Source organism: Cavia porcellus, unplaced genomic scaffold, assembly GCF_034190915.1.
Source record: "Cavia porcellus strain 051 isolate PalLab524CR breed Dunkin Hartley unplaced genomic scaffold, mCavPor4.1 scaffold_1, whole genome shotgun sequence".
In the NCBI taxonomy this organism is placed as follows: Eukaryota; Metazoa; Chordata; class Mammalia; order Rodentia; family Caviidae; genus Cavia; species Cavia porcellus.
The window spans coordinates 88698646-88716187 of NW_026947484.1; the positions used below are offsets into that span (position 1 = coordinate 88698646).

The window sequence follows — 17542 nt, forward strand, 5'->3', positions numbered from 1 at the left end:
ACTACACCCATGTCTATCACCGTGTACTAAAGTAAAGTCAAATGGATCAAAGTTCTAAATATTAAAACAGAAACACTAAATCTACTGGAAGAGCAAGTAAGTAGAAATCTTGAAGACATGGGGATAGGCAGAGAGTTCATCAATAAAAACCTAACTACATAGTATTTCAATGAATCAAGAACTGGGATCTCATCTTATTAAAGATATTTTCCAGATCAAAAGAAATCACAAAAAGAGTTAAAAGAAAGTCTACAGAATGGGAAAAATTTTAACTAACTGTCCCTCAGACAAGAGACTTCAATCTAGAATGTATAAAGAATTGAAAAAAAAAAATCAGACTCCCCCAAATTCAAAGACCCAGTCCAAAAATGGGCATCTGAGATGAATACAGACTTCTGACATGAACAAATATAAATGGCAAATAATATGCAAATTTTTCAAGATCACTGGTCACTTGAGACATGCAAATTAAAGCAAAACAGGTTTTATTCCATTTTACTCCAGAAAGAATGGCTATCATCAAGTAATCAACCAATAACAAAACCTGGTGGAGCTCTGGGGAAAAAGAAACTCTTCTCCACTGTCTGTGGAAGGGTAGACTGTACAAACATTATGGAAATCAGTGTGGAGATTCCTCAAAAACTAGGGCTAGAGGTCCCATTAGACCCAACTTGTCCTCTTCTTGGTATTACCCCAGAAGAATTAAAAATATCACACCACAGAAATATATGTGCACCCATGCTTATAGCACACAATTTGTAATAACTAAATCTTGGAACAACCCAAATACTCATCAACTGAGGAAAGGACAAAAAAAAAAAAAAAAGATGTGGTATTTTTATATACGGGAATACTACTCAACTATAAAGAAGGATAACGTTGAAGATCTTATAGGTAAATGGATGCAACTAAGTGAAATGAATCAAACTCATATGTACAAACATCATATTATCTTCCTGGTGTAAGAAATTGAAAACATAAATAAGATCCCAAAGTCTGTAACAGACATTATGGCAGGGAAAGAAACTGCTCAAGAACAAATGAGAAGGGTGAAAGAAGAAAAGGAAGGGAACACACACACACACACACACACACACACACACACATGAGCTAACATAGTTGTGCTACTGATTTCTTTTAGTTCACTGAAAAAATGATTTGTGCTTATATTATTCGATCAATTATGCATGCCTATATCTTATAATTTGAGCAACTACTCTGAAGATAACATTACACATTATGTTAACCATTGATAATTTACTGTTATTTTGTTTTGAAATTCTGTACAATTGCTTTTATTGTTTTTTTCTTAAAAAATACAATCACTATAAACTTAGTTGGGTGATGACTTCAGCATTCTTTTTGTCTAATTTCCTTTTCCAAATAAAGTTAGGACCATAATCTCACATACCAGTATTGAACAGCATTGATTTATTGTCCTTGAGTTCACAATAAACTGCACCAGGGAGTGATTTAGGAAATGGGTGGCACTTAAATAACATCAGGTTATAACGAAATTATAGTGTAACTAGCCAATATTGAAAGTGTCAAAAAAGGAACAGTCATGCCTTCTCATTTCCATGCGCTTAGCGATGACCATGATTATGCTAGCCAAAGAATTAATGAAATATCAACTATCTATTTTTAGAAGGTATAGGTACAGCGAGTCAAGATTCTTGGCTTGAAACAACCTACTTAGAATTTTGAGCAATATGTCCAAAATCCAAATGAATAGAATGATAGGAAAGGAACCTTCAACATTATTAATACAAAAAATTAGGTCTGCCAAAAGATGAATAAAGTGAAGTTAATCTCCTTTGATTTATAATGTGATGTTCTGGAGAAGGATATACCAGGCAGTTTGGAACTGGGACAACACAAATCATTGCTGGGAACTGAAACTAAAGAAGAATGTGGAAAAAGAAGAGGTAATTCAAAGCAAGGGAAACAGACAATTTTAACATTTGGGAACTAATGTACCTGGAAAAGAACATGAACACTGCAATCAAAGGTTTGGTTAGGCAACAACCGAAATAATAAATTATTGACAGTCATAAAAAACAGGAAGAGAAAAGTACAATGAAATAAACTTTAAAAGACAAGTTTTCGGGAAACTGAAAGAAATTTAAAGAGTTACTATGAGAAAAAAATGTTAGGAGAGCTCATGGCTGAAGATGTTTAGAAATTGTAGGATTCCAGTTCAGAATTTCTAAATTAGAAGAAAGATAACATTAGAATTGCTATGCTCTACTTATTCATCAAAAGATGAGCTAATGGACAAGTCTTTTGATACTGCTTATTATGTTAGTCCAGTTACAACTCCTTGCTTGCCAGGACTGCAGACAGTGTGTGGAGTACCCAGCTGTCCCCACAGGCCACGGGCCTACACTAAGGCAGGGGCTCTGGGGCCTGAGAGCTGCTCTCATCTGCAACCTGTGCCTCCCTTTAGGTGATACTCTACGTGTGCAAAACCTTATAACTTCTTCCCTAAAGAAGTCTCTGGGATCCACTTCCCGGCCTGTTCTGTCTCTTCTTTAAGCTTTCTCTCATTAGGATGAAATATGCCAATACTGGATTTGATGGAGTTAAGGAGCAGCAGCTGGCGACAGTGTCTGTGTATGTGAGGGAGGGTGACAGGTGGAGCTTTGGGCACTGGCCGGAGTGTCCTTTGGTGCCTGGGCGCTCTTGTGCAGCACAGAGTCCTAAACGAACGGTGGACCAGGTCCAACCCTGCTGCCACCATGTTCCTCTGAAGAATGCTAATAAACCTGTCTTGTAAACGTGAATCTGGTCTTGCAGATCATTACATAGTATCTGCACTGAAGGCTGGAAGGTAGGGCAGTATTTAATTTTAATGTTGCTATCCAGGTGTGCATTTTCAAAATATTTAGACATATGGTGTGCAGTCTTTCTGCAGACACACAAACTTCCACACTTAGACCTATTGGTGGCCCCTCCCAGGCTCTGTGAGAGTTTTACCTTCCAAGACTGTTTATTTTTGTCCTATCTGAAAAATGCTCATACTTCTTGGAGATTAGAATTGAACTGAAATGGAAAAATGCAATGAAATGTATTCCCAACAGTTAGAATTTTCAATTTGCCCCATTTCCTTGATTTTGCCCTCACGGAGATCCATATTATTTCAAAGTTGGAACCCGCATCCTGTGGTGAACAGGTCACCATGACTTTATTTGGTGTTTCATACCTTTGCTACATGGGGTTTGCACACTATGTGGATCCCTGTAGAACCTCATTAGCACGTTTAAATTCTCAAAGACAAGGCATTCAAGTTTTTCTGAGCTGTTTTTTCCCCTAGAAGAAAATAAACACAGGTGTTAGAACTTTTATCTTCATATATTTGTACACTGCATATTTCAGGAAAATTTATTGCTTCTTTTATTGCATTTTCAAGGGAATGTTGATAATATACTTTTTTAAAGTAATAGCAGTTGAATTCACGACTTCATGCTTGTCAGGCCGGTGCTATGCCATTGAGCTATATCCCTGATAGTAATACACTTTCAATATAGAGTTTTTACACTTTGCTAAGGAAAGGGACTTCCTTCCAAAGGCTCTGATACTACCTATTAAGCTCTCTCGCTCGCTCGCTCTCTCTCTATTTCTCTCTCACCTTCTCTCTTTCCTTCCCTGTCTCTCTCTCCATAGAAGCTTCAATCACTTTACTTCAGTTGCTTAACAAAGCCACACATAATTCTCATAACTCTATGAAGTCCTTGCAACATGCACATCCGTTGCAGAAATGTCCCATTTCCAAAAAAGTGCGAGTCTTCATTTTTAATTTACTCTGAGAATTAGTAATGGCATTTTTTCTCACTCTACTTTTTCTTGTCACCACATTTCAGCAAATGGTGAACGTCAGCTATTTAATTAATATAATAACAATCATCAGCAAATTAATGAACTGGGAACATATTTACAGCTTTGTTGTCAGTTATAACGTTATGTTTATGGAACTGAGATTTTTCTGCTTTATTCTCATCTGCTGTCAGATATGATGTTTTTAAATTTCCTTTTATATAGCTACATTCCTACAAAATTTTCTTAAAGCAGTCATTATGCAAATTGAGAAATGAGGACAAATTATTTTTTAAAAACTCCAGTTTACAAATTTGTTTGGAATTCTCATTTAAATTCTCTCCAAAATTCTCACTTTGGGCAAAATTTTTAAATTTGGAATTCTCTCTAATGTTTGAGGAAGGCGTGCTCAACATGCATGGTGAACATTTACATGAACATTTTTATCACAACACACTGCCGTTCATTCCCCTAGAATACTGCTCCTGAGTTCAAACATGTGTCCCTCCGCGCTGCAGCAGTTCTAGAAGTCTTCTTTCTCACATGTCTTTCCGAGGTCTGATGGAAAGTGAAAGCCGTCACAGTGGAAAGACCCGTAAGAATACCAGAGAGGGTCCTCGACACCTTATTCACCAAATCTGGAACCCTGAGACTTCAGTTCTTCCCCAACGTGAAAGTGACAGCGAGAGACAGGCTTTGAATCAGCTCAGGACCCCGAGGGAGGTATGGAGCACAATTTAAAGAGACTTATCATAGAGGATTACTTGTACTGCTTCAAGAAGTGCCAAGAATGGTGGATAAGTATGCTTAAAGCAAGAGAGAAAATTCTGGGTGGGATTAATGGCAGTGTCTTTTACTGTGATAATTTTTCTAATTTAAATCTTCACTGAACCTCAGTTTCCATAACTATAAATGCAGTAGTTGTATTTACCACACAGTTACTGCGGGCTCTAGCAATGCCCTTTAATATGTGCGGCATCTACTTAGTAATCAGTGTGGTCTACTTCATATTTCCATTTCTTCTTGTAATAGACACTACTCTGAGTTTGATTCTAGCTCTAAAGCTTAAGAATTAAAGTTCAGGCCTCCAGTTGCTGATTCTCTTGCAACTGGTTTGGCTATTCAGTTACTAGTGTTGCAGAGGAAGTATCTTTACTTTTGCATCTTATTTATCATTGTCATGCTTTTTTTCAAAAAGAGGAAAGACATTTCTTTCTTCTCTACAACAGACAGAAGTCTCATTACAGGCAGTTATAATCCTGACCCCGAGTAGTAGTCAAATCCCATTGTGCAGCAGAAATGAGTGGAGGGTGATCCGGATGGGATGTTGGGATCAGCGGGCATTTGCCCAAAGCAATCCCTTCTATTAGACAGAAATTCACTAGATGTCTGCTCTAACTTCTCCTGGTAGAGCACAGAGAAAGAAATACCATGACACTAGCTTTTCCTTTGTTTTACATATTTAATAAATCATAACATCTACATGCTATGTCTTTCATACATGTCCTATTTAAAATTTTCCCAGCAAAACACTGATTAAACCATGATGGTCACTTCCGTCATTAACAGTTAAAAGGACCACCTCGGGTCTCTGGAAGGACCACAGTATTTCCATGGGTGGTATTTTATTGGTATCTGACATTAGTAATGACACTAAAAATTTCTAATGAGATTTTCTGATTAATGAGTTCATGTGAAAGATAGTTCTTGGAATGCATCCACTTTCTTTTGTGAAAATTCTGCATCATATTAACATGAAATTATAGGCATTATCTGAGTGTAGAGATCTGACAGTTTCAACCTGGAATTATTTTATTTTGTGTTGATCACAAATAAAGGATGAGAATGACATTGATTGTAATTTTTATGCACACTATTCTGGTTCATTTACTTTCACTTTATATTCCAATAGAAGAATATGACTGATATTTTGCATCTTCCTACATATGCAGTTAGAAGGCAGGGAGAAGTTACCATTTTGTACCTTTTGGAAATTTACTATTTTTAGAAATATGTCCTCATTTTTTTTAACCTATATAATCCTCATCTTCACATATCTTACTGATTAAATGACTAATTTATCTCTATTGATGTCCTAAAACTACATGGATGATTTTGCAAAAATAAGCAAATGTACGCTGGTTTCTCTTTTTGTTCCTCCAACTTTAGTGATGTATAATTGTCCAAATAATTTGATGCATGCAATGAAAGTTGTGTGTGTATATTATATATATATATATATATATATGTATATATGTGTATATGTATATATATGTATATATGTGTATATGTATATGTATATATATGTATGTTTTTGTAATGTGAACACTTGAGATCTACCCTTTCGGCACATTTCAAATACATAATAGTTTTTGTCAGTTCTAGTCATCATGCTCTATAGTAGAACTTCTGAACCTATTGATTCAGCATAAGTGAAACTTTAACTGACTTCTTCCTGTTTCTCTTTCCCTCCAGCCCTAACGATTATCATTCCACTTTCAGCTCTCATAGATTTGAGTATGTCAGATTTACATATAACTGAGGTCTTGAAGTGTTTGTTTTCTATATCTGTCTTATTTCATTTAGCATAATGTCCTGTGAGCACACTAATGTTGCTACAAGTGGCAATGTGAGGTTTTCATTTTTTCTTAAAGGATGAATAATATTTAGTATATATATTGATAAATATTTCAGTTTCTTCATTCATCTAGTCACAGATACTTACATTGTTTCCATATCTTGATTATTCTGAATAATACTGCATGAACATGAGAATGCAGATACCTTTTGACATGCTAATCTTTTTGTTTTTTGGATACATATGCAATAGTGAGATTGCTGGATCATATGATAATTTTATTTTTAACTTTGTGTGGAGTTTCTTTACAGTTTTCTCTGGTAGCAGTACCAATTGCCTTTCTCACCAATAGTATATGGAGGGTTTCTTTTGTCCACATCCTAGGCAATGTTTGTATTTTGTCTTTATAGTAATAGCCAACCTAGAAGATGTAGAGTATAAGCTGGTCCATCTAAGTGAGAGGCAATAATAAGTATTACAACCAGATGTCCCTGGTTTTATTAGATTTGAAAATATCAAATTACTTTAAATTTTCGGTTGACTGGACCAAAATAAATGGAAGTTTTTCTCATATGTCTTACCCATCTGTATTTCTGAAATGCTTCTGAAGAAATTCATATCTACTCTTTCAAATTGTTCCTTGCCCCTAAGACTGAATGCCAGTCAGTTCTTACTGCCCAATAATAGACTATCAGAGTCTCTATTTCATTGAAATAATTACCATCTCTTATGCAAAAAGATGATATTCTTTGGGGGTCTCCACAAGGGCAAGTTTTCAGAACTGCGTAATCAAATATCAATGTAATTCCCAAAGAAGTGCCTCATTGATCTTAAAAAAAATCCCACATAGAAAGTCTCAGTGTTGGAGTTTATATGTTGGAATGAGGTAAACATGTGTTTCCACATCCTTCTACTGTGTTGAACACAATCTGTGTCAAGAATAATATACTTACAGCTCTTAAAAACAATAAATGTACGAGGGTAGTTATCTAAATTTGTATTTAAAAACAAAATCATTTTTAGAATATAAATTAAAATTTTACCTACCCATTTCTTTAGCATGAATTATACCATAGAATGCTTGACTCCTTGGACACCTGGCCTCCTCTTCAAAGGAGACCTGGCCAGGAGTTTTGGCTGTCACTTCTACATACGGTGCTCACTCCACAAAATATGTTTAAAGGCCCTGCTTGCCTCCTTGTGATAAAAGACATTCTGGCACAATATCCTTTAGAAAACTGGGTACCAAATAGACCTTTGAAAATTACCATCATCATAATGGGAGGACTTTGCTTTCCCACAGTGGAACCTGCTCGACCATTTATCTGCCAATGAATCAGACATGATATGAGTAAATTAGTAGCTACCACAATAATTTAAATATATACTGTCCCTTTATTTTCAGTGTTCTTTTTTTCTTTATCAGATCAAGAAAGTCTGTTCACATGGGCCAATTGGATGCATTTTTATTTGAATTAGTCTGTAACTTACAAAAGTGAGAAACTGAAAAACACAGCATTGGAATAGAGATACTTCCAAGCATTCTATAGGATCTAGCTGGGTTGCTGGTAAACTACATTGTACAGGTCAAATGGACTTGTTGCCTATTTTTGTAAATAAACCTTTATTGTAACACAACTGTTCCTTTCATTTATACATTATCTACAGCAACTTCTGTGCCACAAGAGCGGAGTTTAAATTGTTGCTTCAGAGACCATATAAACCACAAAGGTCAAAATATTTAGCTTTTTACAAAGAAAGTTTGTGGATCTCTGACGTAATATATGCCTACCTTCCTTCCCAAACTATTTTATTAACCTTACAAAGTGGGAAACACATGTAAATATCTATAAGAAACACAGATTTGATTATCCAGTGAAACTACTTCTACAATGATCACTAAGGGGACCTGAAAAGATGTCAAAAATAGTATTATTTTTGTACAACTTGATGTGATAGTTGACTGTTTCACTTCATTCTGCTGTAGCACAGTTACCTCAAGGAAACATTCTTGCTCTAAGTCAGCCGGAAAGTGAAAGGAACAGTTCCACTGCCTGCTAATCACACTGGATGGAAAAGAGAAACAAAACAAAACATTTTCCTCTAATCATCTTTTCCTTTAAGTGCATTGTTTGGGAGATATTAAAATAACTAAAGCAGCCTGGAGAATCCAGCTTGAAAAACACACAAGCCCAGCATGCTCGAAGTTCAGAAGGTCTATTGCACAGTCACTATTAATCTCTCTATACATATTTTATTTAACCTTCTGTAAATATTGCCATTGTAAAGTACTTTGGACAGGCTAATGCATTGTGATGTTTTGTGAATGGACACAGAGACAATAATGCAGAACAGTCATATTATGGGAAAAGGAGGAGGCAGATGAAGGAAGGAGCAGCCCGCAGGCAGAGGCCCGGTTGTCTGGGCGCAGTGAGGCCAGGACACAGTGCGGAGCTTACTTCTTCATTAGCAGGACCTGGAGCTGAGCCAGAACATTCCAGAGAACTACAGGACTTCAGGAGTCCGCCCGGCAGGCCTCTCCCTGTCCTTCATTTCCCTCTCTCTGCATAAAAAGAAAGTATATGCTCTATTTCCCCGTGTCATACCATACTTCTTCCCATTAGAAAGCTGCCATACAAAAATGGGGAATCTCTTTCGGTTCTGGTTCTGGTTAATCAGGCGTGACACTTAGTTACCTATTGTTTTTCTTCATAAGAATGGTCGCATCCAGGTTCTTGGTTTAACGTTTTGTTCTTCTCTGGTGGGCGCAGGAGTGGCTCAGAGGATGCGCCTATCTGTCCCTCTGCTGCTGGCCTTCCTCAGCAGGCCCGCAGACGGCTTCCTCGCCTTTTCTGGGGCGCCATCTGTGTGACTTGTGGATTTCTATCCTGTTTTGTTAGTCACTGCTGAAACTAGTGGTGCATCGCTCCCTTCCCTTCTCCCGTCCCCTCCTCCGTCTTCCCTTCTCCCTGCCTCCCTTTTGTTGTTGTTGTCGTGTTTCCCACAGCAGAGAGCGGCCCCCAGGGATGCCTGCGTCCACACTGGCGGCGCCCGGTGGCGGTGCAGGTGTGCGGGAGCCTTCTCCGTGTCGTCGCCACAGCAACCCGCCGCTCTAATCTGCTGAATATGAAAAGAAGAAGCAGAAAGAGAAAAACCATCCACCCCCTTCTGCTCCATCCATGAGTCCAAAAGAAGGATGCGGTCTCCAAGCATTCCTGATAATCCCCCAGCCATCGCCCAGGCAACAGTCGCAGGGAACTGGCGGCCTCCAGAAAGCAGTCCTGTCTGAAGCTCAGACCGCCTCCTCTAGCTCGGCCTCCTCCTCCACATCTCCCACCCCGAGCTCCCTAAGCACCGAACCAACCTGATCCCACTTCTGACCTCCCTGCCCCACGCCCTCCAGCCGGCCAGAAGCTCTCAGGAACTAGGAGGGGCCCAGGAGTCAACCCTCTTATTCTGGTGACATGTGCTTATGCGTGTGCACGCTTGTGTGCATAGATTTGAGGAGATTTTCATCTCTAGTCACTTTTCAGAGGAGCTGCATTTATACGGTAAAAGAACAAAGAGAACAGAGAATTTTCGTATCCAAGCTAGAATTTTTACAGCAGCAGCCCCTTGCAGCCTCCACTGCTTAGGCTGTGCGGAGGAGCTCAGAGCCCTCCGCTCTCCAGCCCGTCTCCAGCAGGGCAGGCTCTCATTTGTCTCAGCACCATCATGTTGATGCAGCTGGATTTGACACTGCTTACCTCAGCTAGTTTTTTTTTTTTTTTTTTTTTTTTGGTTGAAAGACAGAAGGCTTCCTTGTGATCCCAGCCTTTTCCTATCAAATGACACTCAGCCATGGTTTGGGTGACTTATTTACTGGCACTAGACCAGTAAAAACAAAAATGAACATTCACAACTAATAAATCCTCCAGCTTAGATAGCTACAGCAATGGTGGTGGGATTACATCAAAATGTCCTGCCTGATACCACAGGGCTCCCAGGCAGCCTGGAACCTAGTAAGTCAGGCTAGGAAAGGGCCTAAACCAAGGCAAAGAACAGAGAAATTTGTTATACTCTCAATCTTGAATATTTCCAAAATCTTTGAATGGATGTTCTTTTTTGACTGGAGATTCTAAAAGCAGAAAAAGGGAAATACGTAAGTCACTGGAGTGGGAGATAGCTAAGCTTACAGCCTCCTTCTTTTCTTCTTGAAAGTTAAACCACACCCATCTTCAACAAAATGAAGGAGACCAGTCTCGCTGGACTGAACAACAAAATCACAGCTTTCTCAGCTGCACTGAAAGAAACTATTTTTATAGGGGACAGAAGGTCAAGAATGTTTAGCAAACAAAATAGAATGTCATCTACTCCTAGATAATTCTCTAAGGACCTTCCTCCTCCCAGGCCCTTAGTGAGCGTGAGGGCATCTCTTTAAAGCTAGTGTGATAATGTTTTTATTTATTTTGGAATTGATCTTTTGGACTGAAGACTATTTTCTATTAGTATAAATCCAGAAAAATCCAACCACAAAACCATTGGCTTTGGCTAATGTTTCCTGATTTTCTTCTCTTGTGACTTGCTCTAAGTCAATAAATATCTATACTTTCCTTGATGATCAGCTCTGTCAAATCAGCTTTTTAGAGGCTAATGATTGAGGCTTTTACACATGGCTCAATTTTTTAGTAGACATGTGGATAAATATTGGAGAAAATTTTAACCATAAGCCAGTTTAGTCTGCACACTGCTAAACATTTACCTATTTGGAAAATGTCTATGGTTGATTTTCCTCTTTTAATTTTGGTTTTGGTTTCATGACTGTAAGAGTGACAGTAATGGAGACACCGACTGACAAACCACATCATACCCACTCCATAGTCCTGCTTGTTAGAATACAGGAAAAGAGACACTGGTTTTGTTCTGTTTGGGTTTGTCATTGTCAGGTGATTTGGCTCTGATGTCTTCCAAGTACATGGAAAATACCTATGGGAAGTGGGTAATACATGATAAAAAGATCTATTAAAAATCCTGCAGAGGTTCATGCAATGATTAGCTCTGAAAGAACAGCATTGCTATTCCTTTGAAAAGATGGTTGGGATAAAAACCAGCTACATGAAATATGACTAAGCTAATTCTGTCATTTTAAGTTGTTTAGACACCGTCTACCAATGAAGTAGCATTTCCAAATTCTTTCATCAGTTCCCAGGAAGATAATTTAATCTGTGATTGAATTATAGCTGTATCATTTTCTATATCACAGAGATAGTAAGGGTCTGAGGAGAATCAAGTATTTTTCTAAGTGTTATTCTGAAATCTGTATCGAATATGGCGTTGTATGTTCACATCATCTTCATATTCAGTTTAAACTTCTAACATCCTCCTTGTGATTCTTCTTTATTCATTATCAGGCCAATATTCTGAGGACACCTAATGTATGTCACAGGGTATTCTATACTTCCAGAATTCAAAGTATTTGCCATCTTTGGCCATCTAGATGTCATGACAGGGGCAAAATAAATAAAAATGAACTTTTATAGATTGTAACTATGAACTAAGTGCTCTTTTGTGTTAATTAACTCAAGCCTCAAAACAACTCTATGATGTAAATAATAATATTTATCCTGAATTGAGAGAAGAAACCAAGGTGCGGAGACCATTCACCCTAAATAAAATTTTAACTCATTTTTAAAGTATAATAGTGTCTCAGTTTGTGAATGTTTCTGTTCACAAACAATTTGATTTGCAAACAAGAATTCAGCAAAATATTGCTTCTACTTGAGAACTCTGCATGGGGTGACAAATAGGACCATAGCAACTATCTTCCCTTGAATCTTGGAATGAGTTGAATTTGTGAACTGAGGTATAACTATAATGTTTGGAAAATATATGACTGCTTCATGTTTTAGTACAATGAATTCAGTATCCTCAATACACAGTAAAGCAGAAGACTTCCTGATGAAAACATGGAAGGAAAAGATATTAGTGAAGGAGATTTAGAACCTCCAGGCTAAGGCCTGATATCATCTCAAACTTCAGTTTTCTAGGAATTCTCATTTTAGTATTAAGTAATATCTTACAATAAAAACATTACAGTTTGGTATTTAATGTCACTAATATAACCTTCAATTTATTTGCAGAAAAAAGATTTAGATTGTTTGAAACTTAAATGAATTAATATTTCTACAGTGTTTAGAAGAGTGTTCTTACAAGTACATAACGGTTTTTGATATATTTTCAAAAGTAAAAGAAACAAACTTAGCTGGAGGCTGCGTAAAAATGAAAAACAATGTAAAAGCAGAGTTATAACCCCAGTGGCACTTTAAAGAATTGTGACAGAAAAATTACCCTTAGACTCCGGAGATAAAGCACAGGAAATAAAAATGAAAGACAGATAAACAAGAGACTCCTCCTGCTTCACCAGCTCACCAGCTCTCTGTGGGTGACAAAGGCTAGACTGATGATGCAAGGAATAACTGAATATCATTGCAAGGTTCTGTCAAAACCATGTATGTGTTTGCATCTAGAAGGTAATCTCTATAGAAGTGCAGAAATGAAAAGGGTTCCCGTTTGGATAGTGGGATGAAAGGTGCTACTTAGATAAACAGCGGGGCTGGAGATGAGAAAATTGGGAAAGATACTTAAGAAGGGGAATTCACAGAACATTATTCCTGGTTGAGTGACAAATCAGGATTCCTGACAATATAAACAGAAGGAAATGAGATCTTGGCCTAGGCATGGATGACTAGTATAGGATGGTGTCCAATAAGAAGCAGACATTTGGAAGAAAAGGTGCTGAGTTTGAAGCATGTCGAGTTTATATTACCTAACATGTAAGGTAGCATAAAGTAGACAGATAAAGACAATCCATATTCTAGGAAAAGAGAGACTTTTGGAGTCAGGCATATAAGGGGAAATAGTAATGTATAGGAGCACCAAAGAAAAATAGTGCATTGAGGGCCAGGGACAGAATTTGGGAATTCAAAGATTTATCTACTGGGTCACTTTAAGGAAGATTGCAGACAATGAATGAAGCCAGGTCAATTTGTTAAAAACAGAACTAAGAGCTGTTTCTTAACTCGGAAATACTGTTGCTCCATAATTTCTTGCTTTAGCTTCCAATCCATCATCATTGCTAATCTACATTTTGAAATCATCAAGCAGTTCACTGATAATGTTGGTCCTAAAACTTCACAGGCTTTAAGACATCTTGGCACTGTCAAGCTTTTGAAACATAACTCAGTACTTCAACCCCTTAGAGGTCACTGAGTACATTCTCCTGCCTGAAAGCGGTGGGTGCTATTAATCACTGATTAAAAATGCCATCTTTTGCAAAGGCTTGCTCAGTAGAGGTCTGGGCACAGTCTAGAAGGGGAGAGAAAATGAATCTTAATTATTACTGTCATTCTAAAGTCGGCTTCAAGAAATAGAAAGACTGTCCTTTGTTTGTCTACCCTTCTTTATTCAACGATTGTAGGAGAAGTTAGGTAGCTTTGGAGGAAAAATCACTGTTGAGTGCAGTAAACTTCCTTCACAGATGTTAGCACTGAAAAGTATATCCAACCTTCCAAGACACAATGCTTAAAAATAAACAAATAAATCAAAATGCAACCTGTATGCGATTCATGTATACTTCAGGTCAGTTGGAAAATATTTCTAATTAGAATGTGATCCCAAAAAGATTATCCTGAAATCAAATGCTTTACTAGAGTACATTTTTTCCTTTTATTCTTAGTAATAGAGGCAATCGTTTGCTATGTGTTAGAGTTTTCACTTTGGAGAAGATATTGTGACCCTTTTTTAATTCATGTAGATATAAGAAAAACAGGCTGGTAGTCCTGGAAAAGAGACACACGTTAATGAAATGTCAGTTTCTGATGTGCATATTGCAGAGAAGCAAGCACGCAAGTGTGACAAAGGAGAACCATAAAAGCTGGTCCCTGCTTCTCAAGGTGAGATGATAAAGAGCTGCAGAATACAGGGGAGATCAGGACTCTGAAATAAAGTTGCTTTAAGGGAGTAGTTCCCCATGGAGCTGATTTTGTCCCTTAGGAAACATTTGGCAGTGCTGGGAGACATTTTTGGTTGTTATAGCTGGTGATGATTGGTGATGCTATTGGGATCTAGCGGAAAAGGACAGAGATGCTGCTAAACATGCTGTGATGCATGGACAGTCCTGAAAGCAAAGAACTAAACTGCCTAAAATGTTAATAATGTTGAGGTTAAAGGTGGAAAAAGCAAATTCTGCACACTAACCCTCACACTGTTATAGGACCTAACATGTGAGGGCCTATATAGTAGGCACTAAAAGGCACAGTTTGAATTTTAGGACAAGAGAGATTTTGGAGTCACACAGACATTGTCATGAGAAAGAAAGGGCACTCTCTACCCAGCTTTAATATAGTTTTTTGTGGCTGATAAGTGCCCCCAAACAGCATCATTTTTGGAAATAAGAAACGCATGATGAATAAGAGCTGCCATAGTGGTGTGCGTGTATGTGGTGAACATAGTTACTACTCAATGTTCATATACTTTTGGAGATAAAATTGAATCTTTATTGTGACATGGAAATTTACTTCACAATGTCTGTGAAAGCCACTGGGTCACAGAACTCACAATCTGGGATTTGATCCAGGTGCTAAGCACGCTCCTTCACTGAAAGAAATGCTAGAAAATGAATCTCAACTAACAGAGTAATAGGTGTCAAGATCCTGACCAAGAATCTAAAAGGAGCCGCTTCAGTTTAATAATTAGCTCCTCTCAAATGCACTGAGCTCACCAAAAGAAGACTTAAATATCTTGTTGTCTCTTGCTGTGTCTCACATGACTGACACCCTACCACCTACCTACCACCAATATGCAGAAAGTCAAATGAGGTCTATCACCTGCATGTCTACAAGGACCCAAATTATCACATGACCTGACATCATCCCCTTCTTGTTACAAAGATGTCCAGGACAATTATAATGGGCCTGGCAACTTCTAATTTCACATGGACAGAATAATCAGAACGCAATTTTAAGATACTGCAGGCAAAGGGAACCAAAAGAATGCTTGACCCAGTGTTTCGAGGGTGGTATGTATGTCCCTAATGATACAAAAGACTTTAAGGGTTACATGGGTAAGGTCTTAAATAACATTAAATCTTATGAGGGTTCATGGATATATTAATTATTTTTAGTAATCATTTCAAAATCTATATGTATATCCAAACTTCATATTGTGAACTTTAAATAAATGTAATTTCTGCCAATTATTCTTCAATAAAGCTGGGGAAAAAGAAATAATATTAATTATTAATAAATAATAAATAATATTAAATATAAATATGTTAATATATAAATAATATTAAATATAATGAGAGCTATTATATTTCAATTCTGTTTTGGTCTTTCCAATTATGACTGAGTCAGAATAGTGAATGGCAATAGAGGTTAGAAACAGAAAGTCTGGGGTAGACTCAGAGTTCTGACTCTGATACTTATAAACAAATTCTGTGATCCAGTCTTGACCAAAGAGAAAAAAGTGGAAGAGTTTTGAGTGATTCCTTTTTTGTTTTTTTTCTTTTTCCCGGTACCAGGGATCGAACTCATGACTGCCTGCTTGCAAGGCAGGTGCTTATGCCGCTGAGCTAAATCCCCAGCCCCAAGTTTTGAGTGATTCTTGAAAGTTTTTTTTCAACTCAAAGCCTACACTTTAAGCCTCTCTATTACATTGTCATCTTGACCAAACAAACCTAGGAGAGGTGGAATTCCATCTTGTCCTGTCCTATGTGTCTAGGTCCAGGCATTCTTAGTGGAGTTGCCATCTGGAGCCACTCAATATGTATTTGTTGAAATAACATAATTAATCAAACATACTTTTATTTTAATGGTGGCTTCAAGGTGCATAGATTTCTGCACAGACCAAATATTAAACCACTAGCTAGGCTCAGTCACCTTCCTTATATGTTATTTTTAATAGATTTATTGAGGCAAAATTGACAAAAAATGTACAATTTTGAAGTCTTTAAGATACATGTACATTAGTGAAAGCATCACCACAAATAAGATAACAAATATGCATCTAACTCTAAATTTGTTTTTTCCTTTTGTGATTTCTTCCTCTCTGGTGAAGTATCTGTTAAACTCTTTGACTATATGTTTACTGGGCTAACTTTTTATAAGTGAATTTTTAAATTCTTCTTACCTATTCTGCATGCAATCATATTATCATGTTTTGGAATGATATTATCCAAGTCTGTGGCATTCTTCATTCTTTTAACATACTCTTGAAAAAGCTTTCAATTCTTATGAAGTCCAGTTATATTTTGCCTGTATGGATCATACTTTAAGTGTCAAATCTAATAAATCTTTGTCAAACATTTCTTCACAGAGATTTCCTCTATTTTTTTTCATAAAAGTTTAAAGTTTTGGCTTTGCATATGGTGTGAGGTGTGGATCAAATGCATCTCTTTTTTGGTTATTTGCTTACAGCATTTCTAACTCTCCCAGTATTATTTTTGAAAAAAAAACTATACTTTATCATTGTAACTTTGTAAACAACAACAGAAACAAAAATAATGTGTGTGTGTATACATATGTGTGATTTTATTCCTTAGGTTATCTTTCTGCTGCTGAGAAATTGTCTGAGACGATCAACTTACAATGAGGAAAGGTTTTCATTCACGGTTTCTGAAGCTTGCATCCATAGTTGCTTGGCCCAGTTTCTTTTGGGTCTGTGGCAAGCCAGTGCGTCATGATGGAAGCATGCGTTAAATAGAGCCTGTTAACTTCATGGTGGCCAGGAAGCAAAAAGAGAGAAAGGAGAAGGAGGTAGATTCCAGTATTCTCTTTAGGGGCACACCACCAGAGGCCTGGCTTCCTTCCACTGGGCACCAACATCTGAACGTGCATTCACTTTCCAACAGTGTGCGGGCTGGCAAACCAAGCCTTCAATACACAGGCCGGTAGGGGGCATTTCCAATCCGAGTTGTTCTGTTTCTGGACTCTCCAGGGTACTTGTCTATCTTGATACAACTATTAAAATACCTTTATTATTGTAAATTCACAATAAACCTTGAAATCAAGTGGTGTAAATTCTCCACATTTGTTCATTTTGAAAGTTATTTTGCCTGCATTTGGACTTTGTGAATTTAGAAACCACTTGCCGATTGCTACAAACAAACCT

General features: G+C 37.4%; 1 long non-coding RNA gene across 2 annotated transcripts in view; it reads right to left on the minus strand.

Moving 5' to 3' along the window:
• LOC106028167 (uncharacterized) overlaps window positions 1–17542 on the minus strand; it is a 68029-nt gene that overhangs the window by 38016 nt on the left and 12471 nt on the right. For both annotated transcript variants that reach the window (XR_001201776.3, XR_001201775.3), the window contains exons 2-3: window positions 9091–9511; window positions 3206–3312 (exon numbers count right to left, since the gene is read on the minus strand). This is a non-coding gene — a long non-coding RNA (uncharacterized LOC106028167). The remainder of the gene's footprint in view (window positions 1–3205; window positions 3313–9090; window positions 9512–17542) is intronic.